Raw genomic sequence first — 16,135 nt, forward strand, 5'->3', positions numbered from 1 at the left:
GCATGCATTAAGTCAAAGGAGAAATGAAAATATTGACCATGATGATAAAAGAAATAATAGAGAAAAATGTAAAAGATTTGATGTATATTGTATAAACATTTTTCAAATGAATGAACAAAAAAATCTAGTTTTCCAGTTTAAATAAACTACATGAGTCCTCAATTTCTATCAATCCAAACTGACAACATAATCAAAAGCTTAGTGAAGCTAGCACTCAAAGAAATGTATATTATATTTAACATTATTTAAAGAATATAATCTGATGAAATAGGATTCATTGCAAAGGGGTACATGATAAAGTTTTGGTAAACAACATATTCAATTTAAGATTAAGCAATGAACTGTAGGCCTGGCTGCAATACAAGGCTTAAGACATTGCAGTCATAAATTGAATGGAAGTATTAGAGCCAGGCATGGTGGTATGCATTGCAATGAAAATAATTGGGAGGTCTTGAAGGCAGGAGGATTGAAAATTCAAGATGTTTTATTAGCTAGATAGTAAATTCAGAGACATCCTGAGATTCATGAGACCTCACATCAAAAACAAAACAAAATGAATTAGAGAGCTTGAAAACTCACTTTTAAAAAGCAATGTTATGCTATGTTTTATGCAACACTTACACTAGAAGTAAACTGAGGAACTGTAGATTGTGTACATGTAACAAATAGAACTTGAGGCATGGGAGCCAAAGCAGAGAACAGCATCTACTGGCTTATTCTCTTGGCTATGATTTGTAGTACCTCCACAAACATTGGGAACCCAAGTTTCTAATACATGTGAAAATGCTTTCATTAAACGTTAGTGAGACAATTTACAGTTGAGAACACTGATTCCAACCTACTGATACATCTATTTTTAAATTTTGTATTCTATAATGGTCAGGAATTTGTTCTGACATGTTCCTGGTGTCTACTTGTGTGATATTTTCAGACTTCTTTTCTATAGTTAGTTTAGTCTCTGCTCTGCTATTTCTGAATTTTCTGGCTCCTTGAAAGTGTAGAAGTTGGCACTGTCCTTGGGAACCCTGATTGAAAATCTATTTTTAATTTTTTTTATTCTTATTTCCAATGTTGCTGCTGTGCTTACTCATAGCAGAACGTTGGAAACATTATGTTTCATTTGAGTTAATACCTAGGCAGCTATAGAACTAAATTGGAAATAGTTGTACTGGTAGCAATCATTAAGTTTCATGGGCTTTTAGTTTGGGTCACACAAGTGATAACTTTGATAAATAGTTCAATAAATAAAAAATGACATTAATTAATGATAATTATTTCACCATGCCCATTAAAAGACAAAATAATAAAGGAGACGATTACAGCCATGCCTAAAGCTAAATGCTATCAATGTAGCAGGCAACATAAAACAGATAGTTCTAGGTGGAGTTATGGAAATATGGAATCTTGAATACTGAGTAGCTTGGAGCACACAGCAGTGGTCTGGGACCAGAGTGCTGGGGAAGGCGGCAGTTGATCAGTTTGAACTTTTCTACAGCCAGAGTAAGATACATTTGACAAAAATGTGTGGTGTACAAATCATTGCACGGCATCATTTGAAATACGCTTCTTTGTAGAATGTAACATTTGAGTGGGAGAATAGATATATTTTATTTTAAACACCATTTTCATCCAAAAGCATGCTGGGCACCCAGAAGTGACATTAGAGGTAAATGTTCATGTATTCCGTGATCGAGATTTACCAATGGATCTCTGAAAACTTTGTCTTCCAGTTTGGTCCAGTATACTGATTTTTGTCCTTTTTAAGTCTTATTCAATGTGACTTATTCTTGTGGTTTTTTTAAAATAAATTTTAATTTTTCACGGCTCAGGTCACTCTTTTATTCATCAGGAACAGTTAGGTTCTTCAATGAGTATACCTACTTTCAGTCTCCATTTGGTCTTGCTTATCATTTATTTAATGTGCTTAAATTTAATTTACAGTTCTAATAACACTGTATTTTTCTCCAATATGTTTTGCAAGCTGCATGGTTTATTACTAATTTGTGAACTGTCATTCTTTCATTTGAATTGTCTTCAAATTAATTTTGTGCGTTTCATGTCGGCCCCTTGAACCTTGATGTGTAAGGTTCTCTCTGTTAAACCACTTGTCTGGTCAATATATGTTTATTAACTTTTATGCTTAGAATCAATAAAATTTTCAAAATAATATTCAGCATTCTCAAATGCTAAAGTATAAAATGCCTTACAGGACAAAGACATGGTAAAAGACCCACAGGATGGTGCCACAGTTTGTATGCTGAATTTTGTATGTGATATTGTTTCTCTTGAAGTCCCCTGAATTCAGATCTTCCTTCAAATGTACGTTGTTACATTATATGCTAGTAAAAGGATGTGAACTTCCAAGTCACTTCATTTCAGTGACCACATTTTACTGACAGTCAGATAATTTTCCCCTCAGGCATTGACATCATAGCACAATTGCCACCTTTCAGCATTTTCAATTATCACTTTACTGATTGACACCTTTGAAGATTTGTCAACATGTTCTGCTTACTTTTTTTTTTCTTGATGACATAAGCACATTTCAAAGCAGTCAGGCAAGTCAATAAGGTGGACTGTTCAGAGGCATCATTCTGGCAGCCAACAATGAGACAAGCTGGACAGAAAAAAATGTGCTGGGATCATATATTTAGATATTACATGGTGGAGACCAGCTGGTGAGAAATCCATGATAGTTTTAGCAAGGGAGTTGACAAGCAAAAGTCAAATGGTAGTGCAGAATATGTGACTGGCCATGTGTACAAATCAGATAAATATGCATGTGTGTTCACATATGTACATATGATGTGTTCTTCTTATATGAGTGTGTGTATTCATATATATGTGTTGAATTCCCATGTATATGTGCATGTGTGTGTGTGTGGCAGGCAGGAGGGGATCCTTGCCATTATGAAGCATCTGACCCATAACTTCCAATAACTGATGTTAATACTGCAGTCTGATTGACTAAAAATGACTAAGGCTACTAATGGAGATGAGAGAAAAATCAAAACTCAGAGCCATTCATATTATGCTCCAGTTTTGTTGTGGAATGTTTGTTTACACTGTAAAGTTGTATATTCGCCGAGGCACCTTATGATTGATTTAATAAAGAGCTGAATGACCAATAGCTAGATGTGAGAGGATAGGCAGGATTTCTGGAGAGGGAAAGAGGTGGAGGAATCTAGGCACAGGAATTTCACCAGCAGACTCAGTGCAAGTCAGAAATGTTGTATTAAGAAAAGGTAAAAGCCATGAGGCATAATGCAGAATAATAGAAGCAGTTTAAGTTGAATTATAAGAGCTAGTTAGGAAAAAAGTCTGGCTGAGGCCGAGCTTTCATAATTAATAGTAAGTCTCTGTGTTGTTATTTGGAAGCTAGTGATTCAAGAAAGTTCTATGAGGAAGCTTGGTACCTATGGCGCCCAACCTTCAGGCATGGATTTCCACACAGGGCCTGAGAAACCTTTATGTATCTCAAACATAGCAGGCTAGTAATCCAGTGCTGCAGCTCAGACAGGCATGACTGCTGGATATCGAGCACTTGGGCAGCTGGAGTGCAAAGTAGAAACAGTGCTGGCTCAGAAAATTCAGAACTAGGGCCCATAAAAATGTTCCTGGCCAGTGCTGGGGTGTGTAATCCTGGCTCTCCCTAGAGGGACAGAGACACCCACCAGCACAGAGTCACACAGTAGGGTTAAAGCTTGGTTCACAAGGTCAGAGAAGGTTACAGGCATGCAGTTAAATGGCTCAGACCAAGAAAACCTCTGAAGAGGTATAGGAAAAAATGCATATATATAGTCATAGAAAAAAAATTTAAAATTAATAGTAAAGTTTTTAAAGAAAGAGTAAACTATTAAAAAAACCATATGAGAATGGGAAATACACAGGGTGTCTGGGTCCTATTTGGTACTTTGTTGACTTTGAATTCTTTAAATGCTAATGTATAAAAAAATTAGCTGCTGAGAGGCATGTGATTATAGAAACTGCTAAATTAATCTATATAATTTAAAAGTGTCTTAACTTCAAAATGGAAGTCAGAAAATATGTTATGTTGGGGGAGATGTTATACCTTTGTTTCCCCAGGAAGCAAAAAGTTATAGTTCTCTTCAAAATTAGTGAAGATCAGAAAATATTGGCTACAGACATAGAAAAAGAAACCAATAAAGACTACAGGACAGGTGACATATATGCTGATCACTCTATGGGGAACAGCTCTGAGACTGGGTGAGACGTGATAAATCTTGTTTGCTACAGAATCCTCATGACGTATTACATGTCGTATTTTCACATGTAAGGATGGATATATTACAGTTTGGTTATGCAGTCCAAATGCACTTATAAAGTTAGCAGGTGCCTTTTACCTGCTCAAGCATAAAACAAAAGATCATCTTTAACTGACTTGTGAAAACTGCCCATTTCTTACTTGTATTAATGCAGATATGTATGTTACCTTTAAAAGTTTATGTTTTCAAAACGAAAAGACCAAACACCAATGAAAATAAGTAGCCCTGGTGATCCAGTCTCAAAATGCCTTTGTTGCAGTCTCCTCAAAATTCTACATCCAGAACTTTAAAGCTGCTAGCTGAGATGGTCCTGCCTCACAGACTACTTAATTCAGGACTTCAGATAAATTCTACACTTTCCTATCACACAGAGACTAAGTGGAAAATAATACAGCTAGCTCTCCCAGGACTTGGCCATTATCCTAATTTTCTCAGGATACCCTAAAGATGCCCTTGCCCCAGACAACAGGAAGCAATCTAGATAACATGACACCCATGTTCCTCAGAGTTGGGGTAAGTAGTTTTAGTTGTTAGGTTCATTACGGATGCTTGTCATACTTTGTGAGCATTGTTTGCAAATTGTTACTGGTCATGGTCATGGAGAAAACAAAGCAAAGGAGGTTAGATTCAGGGATCTCTCCCTGAAAAAAAAAATGAGGATCCTGGAATGATAGAATAAAATGGTAGATTATTGAATCTACTTTTAAACTAAAAAAAAGCAACTAATAATATCAATATTTTACATTGGTATGGATTTTTGTATGTTGATACAAATTTAAGGTCATTTTTGCTATAACATTCATATATATATATATATATATATATATATATATATATATATATATATAATGTTTCTGCTCTTTTTTAAGGTGTCGTGCCTTTACATCTCATTTAAAAATGTAATATGATGTTCTAGCCTTTGAAAGCTATTATTAAAACAGTTTCGGAAAATAAAGTAATGCAGATTGGAAGTTAGACACCTATAACAATCAAACTTGTAGTCATGTTAGGTATGTTTTCAAGATTAAATAGATATATTTTAGATAGGTGTAATTCTAACATGATAATTTTTCTTATTATGTACAGTTACACTATATTAGAGTTAAACCCTTTCCTTTTTATTTGAACAAAAAAGAGGAAATGTTGTGGAATATTTGTTTACACTCTAAAGATGTATCTTTGCCAAGATGATTTCTTATTGGTTTAACAAAGATCTAAATGGCCAATAACTGGGCAGAAGAGGATAGGAGGGACTTCCAGGGAGAGAGGGGAAAAGGAGGAGGAGTCTGGGTGCACTAATTTTGCCAGCAGATCCATAGCAAGTTTGACATGCTGCACTGAAGAAAGATAAAAGCTGCCTGATAGAACAAAGACTGTTAGAAGCAGCTTGATTTGCATTATAAGAGATAGTTAGGAAAAAGCCTAAGTTAAGGCCAAGCTTTCACAATTAATAATGTCTCCATGTTGTTATTTGCAGGCTGGTGGTCCAAAAAAGTCCAACAAGAAAGCTTAATATGCAGTATTTCCTGAAACTCACGCAGACTGGCAATGGACAGTTCATTCAGGTCTAGTCAAACAGGGTCATCACTACTGTATTATATACACCACTATGCTATCTATAAAAAAAGATTATGTCTGAAGCTTACACACCTATGTTCCATGTAACATGTGTGAACATGATATTTTGTGACATTCACAAAAATACCACCAATACAAATTCATAAGATCCAGAGTTAAGTTATATACCTATAATTGTAGGCATCAAGACAGAGAAAATTTTATCAATGAATCACACACACACACACACACACACACACACACACACACAAACACAAATAAAAAACTTATTAAATTTAATGTGCAAAGCTCTGATATATAAGTTATACATAAATGGATAGTTTGAAAACAGAAATATAGATGAACATATAAGAGAAATTTATCTGCCATTGTATGGCTAATCCTTATACAACAAAATAATGTTTTAATTCATAAGTAATGCTGACATGAAGTGGACACTCCTGCATTAACATTGCTAAACAAAGTTTTAAAGCTCTAGATCTAAACTTTTGAGGTTGTGTTTCCAAACCATAACTATTTTGCACTTCTTAAAAATTCTTTTAAAACCTAGAGCCCATGCTTTGTCACTGGAGACAAATTGGATATTTTTCAGATATGAAACATAAATGTATCTGAATACTAATTAATAAAAATTTAGACATTTGGATAATGTGATAAACAAGCAAAGTATCTTCCCTGTAGAGAAAGTTGTCTGCTTACATATATTAGAATATTTAAGCCACTGAATTTCTGCTTTGCAGAAATACAATATTAAAACCTACATAGCAGGAAAAATTAATTACCTTAGTAAAATCACCAAAGGGAATTCTCTTTGTTATGATAAGTTGCTTTTAGTTTGAAGTAGTTTTGAATTAACCCAATTACATATCACCATTCAAGTGTGATATTAAATTTAGGAAGTTAAATGGTGTGAAAATACTTTTATAAGAATATGTTGGCAACAATAAAAGATGTAAAAATGTTCATGTTAGAAAATGTTATTTATATATTAAATTACATAGGATATATCTCAAATCAATATTAAAAATTGATAATTCTTAATTCTGTTATTAATAGAGTATATTAATAACACACAATATTATGACAGTAACATAATCACGGTTCATTTTAAATTCCTGGGCAAAACTTTATATGATTTGAGAAAAAAAAAATGAGAGACGCTTTCCAATGGATAGTAAATGCTTTTAATTTTGTAATATATTATAATAGAACAAAAACCTGTAATATATTGTTAAAATATGCTTTCTTCAGATGTCTTTGTGTGCATGCATAGTATATCTGTTCTTTGTATGCTCACTAGGTGTGTCTGTGTGTGCAGGTGTATATGTGCATGCAGATGGACTTCCCACGTCAACTTCAGGCATCAGTGTGACTCCTTAGAAGTGCTTCATATTTAATTAATTAATTTATTTACTCTCTGTTCTGGTCAGTGAATCCCAGGAATCTTCTAATTTCTGTACACTCAGCACTGGTATTGCAAGGATACATTGACACCCTTCTAACTATGAGGGTGAAAGTCCGGTTCTCATGTCTGCAAAGAAAGCACTGTACTGACTGAGTTATCTTACCAGTGTCTCCCTAAAATTTCACTGAAAAAATATTTGAATTTTACATGTTTTTTTAATTCCACATTGTGATTGAATGGTAGGTGACAAGTAAAGGTAAGTTTTAAATATATTTGTTAAGTAAACATACAAAAGATGGGAACGATGATATTTCTTACTAAAAGAGATGCCTGGCTTTTTTCAAACTACGTAAATTCAGATGCGTGGCTAGCTTCAAGTCTACACTCTTTGTAAAAAGAGAAGAAACATTAAATGAGAATTACATTTTGAAATGAGATAAAATGTGAATAAAAGTTATGTTTAGTATCTTAGGACATTTTAGAATAGGCTTATAAAATGTTGTAAGATAGTGTATTTTTCTTCTGATTAAACTAGACATGAAGTGTCTTGTCAGGCTGAAGCTATTGAAGTTAATCATATCCTATGACATGATGGTCTTACTTTTGTCAGTGAATAAATACTTAATTTTTCTAGTTTTAATATATCTCATTTTAGTAAATTAAAGAGAACACATTTAACAACATTTACATAAAATAGAACTTGATTTAAAATGGAACCTAATGAGCCTGGCAGGCTCCATTTGATGAAGTTTTATCAGGATAGAACTTCATAAGTTGAAATTATTATTTTGAAAAAATAACAAATAAATACTTCTTGGAATGTATATTTTTAATTAGTCTTATTACAGTCAGAGTGTTTAATAAATATGAATTTAATTGAAATATTTTGGAGTGTGCTGACAATTAATTGTTATATAATTAAAAAAATCTTTATTATTAATACTCTCAGGGTTCCCACTTATACTTCTCTACACAATTAATACTAAAAATTACTGAATATGAATTATCCTGTAAAAGCAAAGGGGACTGTAGGCCACAGCCTTCTGTCTTTTGATTTCTGGCTTGGTGGTATCTAAATGCTAATCTTTAATTATTTGAAAAAAATATACTTATGTAGGAAATTTTTTCTCAATATTAAAATTGAAAATATCTCAAGAATAATTCATTAAAATCTCTAGAGCAGTGTTATATCTGAATCTGACATGAGTTTGATGAGTATCTGGCCTTTATTTTTTGGCATATTCTTTATATTTTTTTACTAAATCAAAAAGAAATCCAATTAATTAATGAAAAATACAGAATGAGCAATAAAAATATAAATAATAAGCAATGGTGAAAGAGTAGAAAATAAAAATTGAACATGTAATATTTGCCAAATATTTACTAAAACAAAAAAAATTATATATTATTGAAGAAATACTTAAGAAAGTGAGCAGTCATTAATAAAAGCCTAATATCCTATTATTGAGTAGTATTTAATACTTTCATTTTTATGAGCACATTTGAAGTCTCCTTTCTGAGAGATTTTGAAGTCTACAGTGTTATTATTTCAATATTTGCCATGAAACTATTCTTATCTGAGCCTTTGAGGCCTTTGACCAGCAACTCCACATTCCCCCACCTGAGCCTCCATAACCAAAATTCTAAAGCCTGTCTTTCCTAACTGAAATGCAAGCTCATGGTGTTTTGTTAAGAATGGCCCCCATAGACTCATATATTTGAGTACTTAGTCACCAGAGTGTGAAAACTGTTCAAAAGGGTTGGAAGGATTAGGAAATGTGGCCATGTTGGAGGAAGTGTGTCATTGGGAGTGGGCTCTGAGGCTTTAAAAAGTCCATACCAGGCCCAGTGTCTTTCTCTCTGCTTTTAGATCAGGAAGCCACCCTCAGCTTTACCTCCAGCATCATAGCTTCCTCCCATCATGCCCTTTGCCATGATGATAATGGGCTTCAAGTCTAAAACTGTAAGCAAGCCCCCAATTAAATGCTTTCTTTTATAAGAGTTGCTTTGCTCATAGTGTCTCTTCTCAACAATAGAACAGTGACTAAGACAATTCTATTCCATTCTTTTTTTTTTTAGTTAAGAAACTCATGAACTTTAGACCAACAGCTGTAGAGTGTCCATGGAACTAGACTAGGCCCTCTGGATAATCAAGACAGTTGTGCAGTTTGACCTGCTTAAGAGGCCCCCTGGCAGTAGGATCAGGATTCATCCCTGGTGAATGAATTGGCTTTCTGGAGCCTACTACCTCTGGTGGGATACCTTGTACAGCCTGGATTCAGAGGAAGGGGCTGCTTCAACTAAATGTACCAGGCTCTGCTGACTCCCCACGGGGAGGTCTGACCTTGTAGGAGGAGGGAATCGGGAGTGGGTTGAGAAGGGGAAGGAGCAAGGGGTGGGAGGAAAGAAGAGAGGAGCATCTGAATGTAAAATGAATTCTTATATTGCATACAAAATCTCCAATTTAGTCCATGTTGATGCAAATGACAAACTCATATTGTTTTAAAGGTGAACACTGTACACACATAAAATATTTTCTTGTGCATAGTTCTTATTTTGCCTGACAGTCCATCTATAATTGGAGGCTTCCTTTGATATTGTACTATGCCTGTGAGTTGCACTGTATTGAAGGGTCAAATGCAGCACAGTCTTACCACATTGCTAAGAAGTCATTCAGGTGAATATCCAAAAAATTGGATGTTGGATTGTGTTGTACTTTCCTCTACAGATTTTTGAGAAGCCTCCACACCGTTTTGCATAGTGATTCTATTAATGCATATTTTTCAACAGCAGGAGACAGAGATTCCTTCTATTCCATACTCTTCCTTTTATTTTATTTCTTCTTAATAGCCATTCTGACTGATGGGCAGTGATATCATGTGGTGCTTTAATTTGTACTTAAGTATTGATTAGTGATGTTCCATATTTTTAATATTTCCTTTGGCCAGTCCTACATCTTCTATCAGGTATGCTCACTAAAATTTCTTGTCCATTTTAAGTTAGATTTTGAGAAAATTTTATTACAGGTGTTTAAGTTTCTTCTATTTTTAATCTTAGCTATTTTGTGACATGTAATAGTATTTTCTTTTCATCCACTAGTTTCCTTTTTACACTTAATTATTTCTTTGGATGATCAGAAGCCTTTCATGATCAAACTTGACTCAATGGTACTTTCATTTTTGTAGGTTTTTTTTAGCATAAATAAAAGCAAGAAAGAGAAAGAAAGCTCATTGAGTACATAAAAGTTGTGCAGATTTTTTTCCCTAATTTTTTGCCTCTATGATTTTACTTACAAGAAACAAACAAAATTAGATATTCTTTAACTTTTAGATTTCAAAATATTTATGCATTTTCATTAATTTGGCTTTTTTTATTTTATTGAAAATGGATTTTTCCATACAATATATTGTTATTACACTTTCCCCTCCCCAAACCTCCCTCAGTTCCCTTCCACCTCCCCCACATCCAGGTCAATACCCCTTCTGTCTCTTCTCAGAAACCAAACAGGCATCTAAGGAACAATAATATAATATAGTATGATATGATATGATATATTATGATATGATGATATGATATAATAATATAATATGATATGATATGATATAATATAATATAATAATAAAAACAAATTGGAATTGGACAAAATAAACAGAAGAAAAAAATCCAAAGAAAAAGCATGAGCAACATATGTAGATGCAGTAATATACATCCTCATACACACAAGCTTTCCTTAAAACACAAAACTGGATGCCATAATATACACCCAAAAGACTTGAGAGGCCAAAAAAGTAAAAATGCCTTGACACAACATGAAGAGGGAACATCCAAAGATGCCACTGAGTTCATTTTATGTTGGCCATCTACTGCACATATGAACTCACAGAGACTACAGTAGCATGCACAAGGCCTGAATGGGTCTGAACAAATCGATTCCTAGAGCTGAAAGAGGCAGACACACACTCCCATTCCTTACCCCAAAGTTATCCTCTAAAATTTCTTCTAATAGTTTTGCAGTTTTAATTTTTACACTTCAATATTTAATTCATTCTATACCTTAATATCTACTTCATTTTGCATTGACTTTTGAAAATGATGAATGATAACCAATTAATTAACTCTGACAGATAGACATAAACTTTTGTTCAGAATTCTGCCCTACTAAATGTTCTTGTAACCTTTCAGGAAAACTCGATTAACTTTACATGTTTGAGATCATGTCTGTGTTTTCCATTCTTTCCTACTTGTTGAATGGTTTTATAAAAAGTAGCATGCTTTGTTGAAGACTATATATTTTAGCATAGTATGACATCAAAGGCAATCAAATATAATAAATATATGTATATAGCAAATTGTTTCTAGCTCTACTTTTGGCTAATGTTTATCATAGCAGCTTAATGAAATTGTATTCATTCGTAAAATCACTGCATATGTGTTTCCTGCATATTCATTAGCATTGAGTTCTTTGAGATAATATAAACATCTATTTCACAGGCAAAAATATATATTTCAGAAATAAGCATTCCTATATAAATACTAAGTGCTAAAAGGCTGTATATCTGAAACTGTGATATCATATTCACAATATTCATTCAGTGATAAGTGATAAGCATGCTCAATAATTTCTAAAATATTAGCTCAAGCTAGTATTTCCAAATTTTTGTCATCTAAGGATTTGAGTTAAAAATTACATTTGTGCAACAATTTACCTATTTGCAGAAGGCTCTTTTTTAAAACAGTAAATAATACAAAATTATAATTGTTAAGATTACAATAGTATAATCTCAAAAATAAACAAAATTGACAAAAAAACAGTTATCTAATTTTAAATCCGCCCTATGAATTAAAATGCAGGATTAATAGTATATAGAAAGGCTATTGATTTTTAAAGTTGATTTTGTATCCTGTCACTGCTGTAAATCTTGACCATTTCTAAAAGGTCTCTGGTAGAATTTTTTTTAAATCTCAAATGTATAACAGCCTATCATCTTCAAATAAGGATAACATTATTGTTTTCTTTCCTGTTTGAATCTCCTTAATTTCTTTCACTTGTCTTAATGTTCTGGCTAGCTCTTAAGCACTATATTGAAAAGGGTTAGTGGAGTGGAAAGCCCTGTAGCTTTCCTAATTTTAGTGGAATTACTTCAAGTTCTTCTCCTTTTACAACAATGTTTTCTGTGAGCTTGTCATACACTGCCTTTATTATGCTGTTTGTGTCCTGCATCCCTGCTTTCTCTAGAACTTTTATCCTGAAGGCATGCTGGACTCTGTCAGGGGATCTCTTGGCATCTATTGAAATAATCATGTGACTTTTGGATATAACTCCATGTATACAGTTTGTTACATCATTTACTTATATATTTTAAACTACCCCTCAATCTCTGGGATAAAGCCAATTTGAGTGATCTGTTTGATATATACCTGGATTTATTTGCTAGTGTTTTGTTGAGTAATTTTGCATCTATGTTCACGGGAGTATTAAACTGTAGTGTTACAATTGTTTTGCTTTGTTTCTTGTACAAAAGAATGGACAGTTGTTTTTAAAATTTCCACTTTGTTCAGCTCATACAGTAGCTTCTTCTCTTCTTTTCTTTTTTTTCTGCCTATTTTTTCAGGTATATTCTTTTTACTGTGAGATAGGGAGGAGTCTGAAAGAACAAGAACTTCTAAAGAATTCTCATGTATCCAATAGGATGCTTAAAAAAACCATATTGAAAAAATTCTGCTATTAGTTTTATCCTGTAAGTTTCATCTCCTATGAATATTAAAAGAATATTATAAGAAAAGAATGCATAATTTTATCTCTCTTATTCCGTGTTCTCACAGCCTTATCATAAGCTTGAAAAAAATTGTTTAGAGGGCTTTAAAATCTTCCTTTAAGACTGTTTGATTTGTTTTGTTCACTTTAAATTAAAAGATAACAGAATCTCATTTTCCTCTGTCAAATTGAAGAATGTTATGACATAATTACAGATTTGTCTCTTCTATGGGCTTAATTATACACTTTAAGGATATATACTTTGATTAATATAAATATATGAAAACATGTTTTTATTTAAGTATCATGTGGTTATTATGAATTTTTATTAGATTGTTAACTAAAAAAGAGTTCAGGAAAGTATACTTTTATTAAGTATTGTAAGCCTAAACAGTGAAAATAGTTCTATACACAATCACAGGCAAGAATAGCAAGTCTTTGTATTGAAGTGGTCTAATTGTCTCATTGTGAGAGAGCCCATTGCTTAGGAAGGCACATGAGTTTCTTCTTCCTTCTTTTATATGCAATAAATATATATCCTTCTCTTTGTGTCTGGTTCATGAAACAGCTTCCCAGGCAACTAACAGTAATACCAGTTTCTGTGTCTTTCAGACAGTGTGACAACTTGAAGAAAGCCAGATTTCTTCTTAAGCTATGGTCTGATCTGGCCCAAGTCTGTAATTGTCAGTATGGATTTCTGTGCTGAACTACTCCAGTTAACATCTGTGACTGAGCAGGCTGGACTTATGGAAATTGTTGTCTGGGAGAACATGAGTAGATTCTGGAGCCACAACAAACCCTAACAGAATGGGCATTCAGAACTATATATAAGCTTGCATTGTGAAAGATGGAAAATAGACACATTCTTTTCAAGAAGAGACAATGGAGAAAAGTAAGCTCTGGAAAACTATTCCAGCATTTCTCCTAGACTTTTCTGACAGACTCTCTAGAAAAAACCTATATTTAACTTAGAAATTTACATTTGATTTCATATATGCCATAATTCTGTATAGATTCTCCTATCCTTCATCCAGACAACTTTAACGATTTATAAAATGAATATGATTACATATAAATAAATTCTACTGTAAAGTGAAAAAAACAAGTGGAAAAATATAGTCTTGCATCAACTCAGGTTCCCAATTGATGGACACTGTCTCAAGGTAGGAGCCAGGGACTAAGTACACTGTCTCTGTGACTTCTAATAGAGGCAGCAGCTAGGCGCTGAGATAACTGTCTTAATGACCTGCACCACACTATGAAGTGAAGTGAGAAGTAGACCGTGAGACAGAATAGGACATGCAACTCAGCATTATGAGGTGTCTTTCTTCATGCAATTTTTCCTTTCTCTAAGTAACATGACAGCTGATCCAATGCTTTAGTAAGAATAAGAAAAACTCATCTTTTAGGATCACATTGAACATCATCAACAAATTATATAATGCATATTCGTGAAAATGAATTCTATTATCAATAGACTTATAATGCACAATTATGTAAGTTAAATGTTATAAAAAGAAAATGCAAAAATCAGTGAAGATGGAAATTCTTACAAAAGTGATAATAGATGGCTACCTGGATTTGATAAATAACAGTGATAAAATCATATGACTTACTTCTTAATGGCAAAAGACTGAATGCCTTCCCCTAGGATCAGTAGCAAATCAAGGTTGTCTACTTGTGGCATTTTTACAATGCAATGTTTAAGAATCAGTAGTGTGAGCTACAGTTGTGACTTGTATCAGGCAAGATACCTTTTAGTGGAATGGTGGCATGATTATTAGGGGTAAAACCACAACAAGAAAAACTGCTTTCTAATTAGATTTGTGGTCCATGTTACAGACACTCATGCCTGGTTCTGAAAACTAGGTCCAGATCCAGTGACTGGGCAGGTGGTACTCCTTAGGGCAAACCTGCTACTATTTTCTTGCACAATAAAATTGTTGTTAACTGGCATCTCAATAATCATGTTTACCCCCCATAGGTTAGTACTGGGCACAGGATTCATCAGAGATGTGTCTTATTGCAGAGAATGGTGGTCGAATCCGACCCCTCTAACTAGTCATTATTTTCAAACAAAGGGATAGTGGAGTGGTTTGTTCTAATTGACAGAGCCCTATCACTCCCTCCAATACTCAGAAAATGACAAAAGAGGATATGTAAATTATTTAAGATCCAGAGGATGAGGAGATGTGTATCAAAAATATGTCTCCTGGACATGACATAATTTCTGTATTTGTGAAATCATGATCACTTTATTTTGTTGCACATGGCCAATACAAGATCAGACATCATAGCATTCCATCATGCATGAGAGAGGGACCCATGAAGGACTACATCTTGCTACAAACTTTTGTCATTTAAAGGTTGTTAGGGAAAGGGTATCCTTTTCGTCAGTGGTGTGCCTACATATAAGTTGTCCTTATTTTACAAAATTACTTTCAATCCAAACAAGAGTAACCATAAGTAAACTCAGGGGGCCATACAAAAATAGGAAGCATGATATCATCAGACTTGTTGGGGAGATGCATGCCAAGGAAAAGGGGGAGGAATAAGAAACAGGTTGATAAATAGTTAAAATTTAATGTATAAATATATGAAACTATCATGACATATTAAGTTTTAAAAATATGAACTATAACATATGTAAATGTAAATGAAAGACATATCATTGCATTATACATAGCAAAAGAGTATACAAAGCCATGATACTGTTAAAGAATAAAGAATCCTACTGAAAACTGATGAGATACCAATGGATAATTTTCATAACAGGATTCAAAAAGAATTCAAATAGAAATATTACTTAGTTCATAGCAAAAAAATTGCATTGCAGAAGCATCTTTATCTTAAAATGACAGAAATTAAATAAGGCAAAAAATATAATAGTATTTTGTACCATTGTGTAATGAGGCTCTCATACACTATCTGTGGTCATATAGAAAGGAACAATTTCAGGAAAGTAATATGATGCTCAAATAGTTCCATTACTTGAGATACTAGTAAATCAGATTTCCAAATGATTGAGAGAAGTCCCAGCTGTTACAGTAGCTATTTCCGTTCTCAGTACATAGATTCTGTTCCCATGACTGTTTCCAGCTACCAGTGTGA

The sequence above is a fragment of the Peromyscus maniculatus genome, chromosome 17 (assembly GCF_049852395.1).
Source record: "Peromyscus maniculatus bairdii isolate BWxNUB_F1_BW_parent chromosome 17, HU_Pman_BW_mat_3.1, whole genome shotgun sequence".
Classification (NCBI taxonomy): domain Eukaryota; kingdom Metazoa; phylum Chordata; class Mammalia; order Rodentia; family Cricetidae; genus Peromyscus; species Peromyscus maniculatus.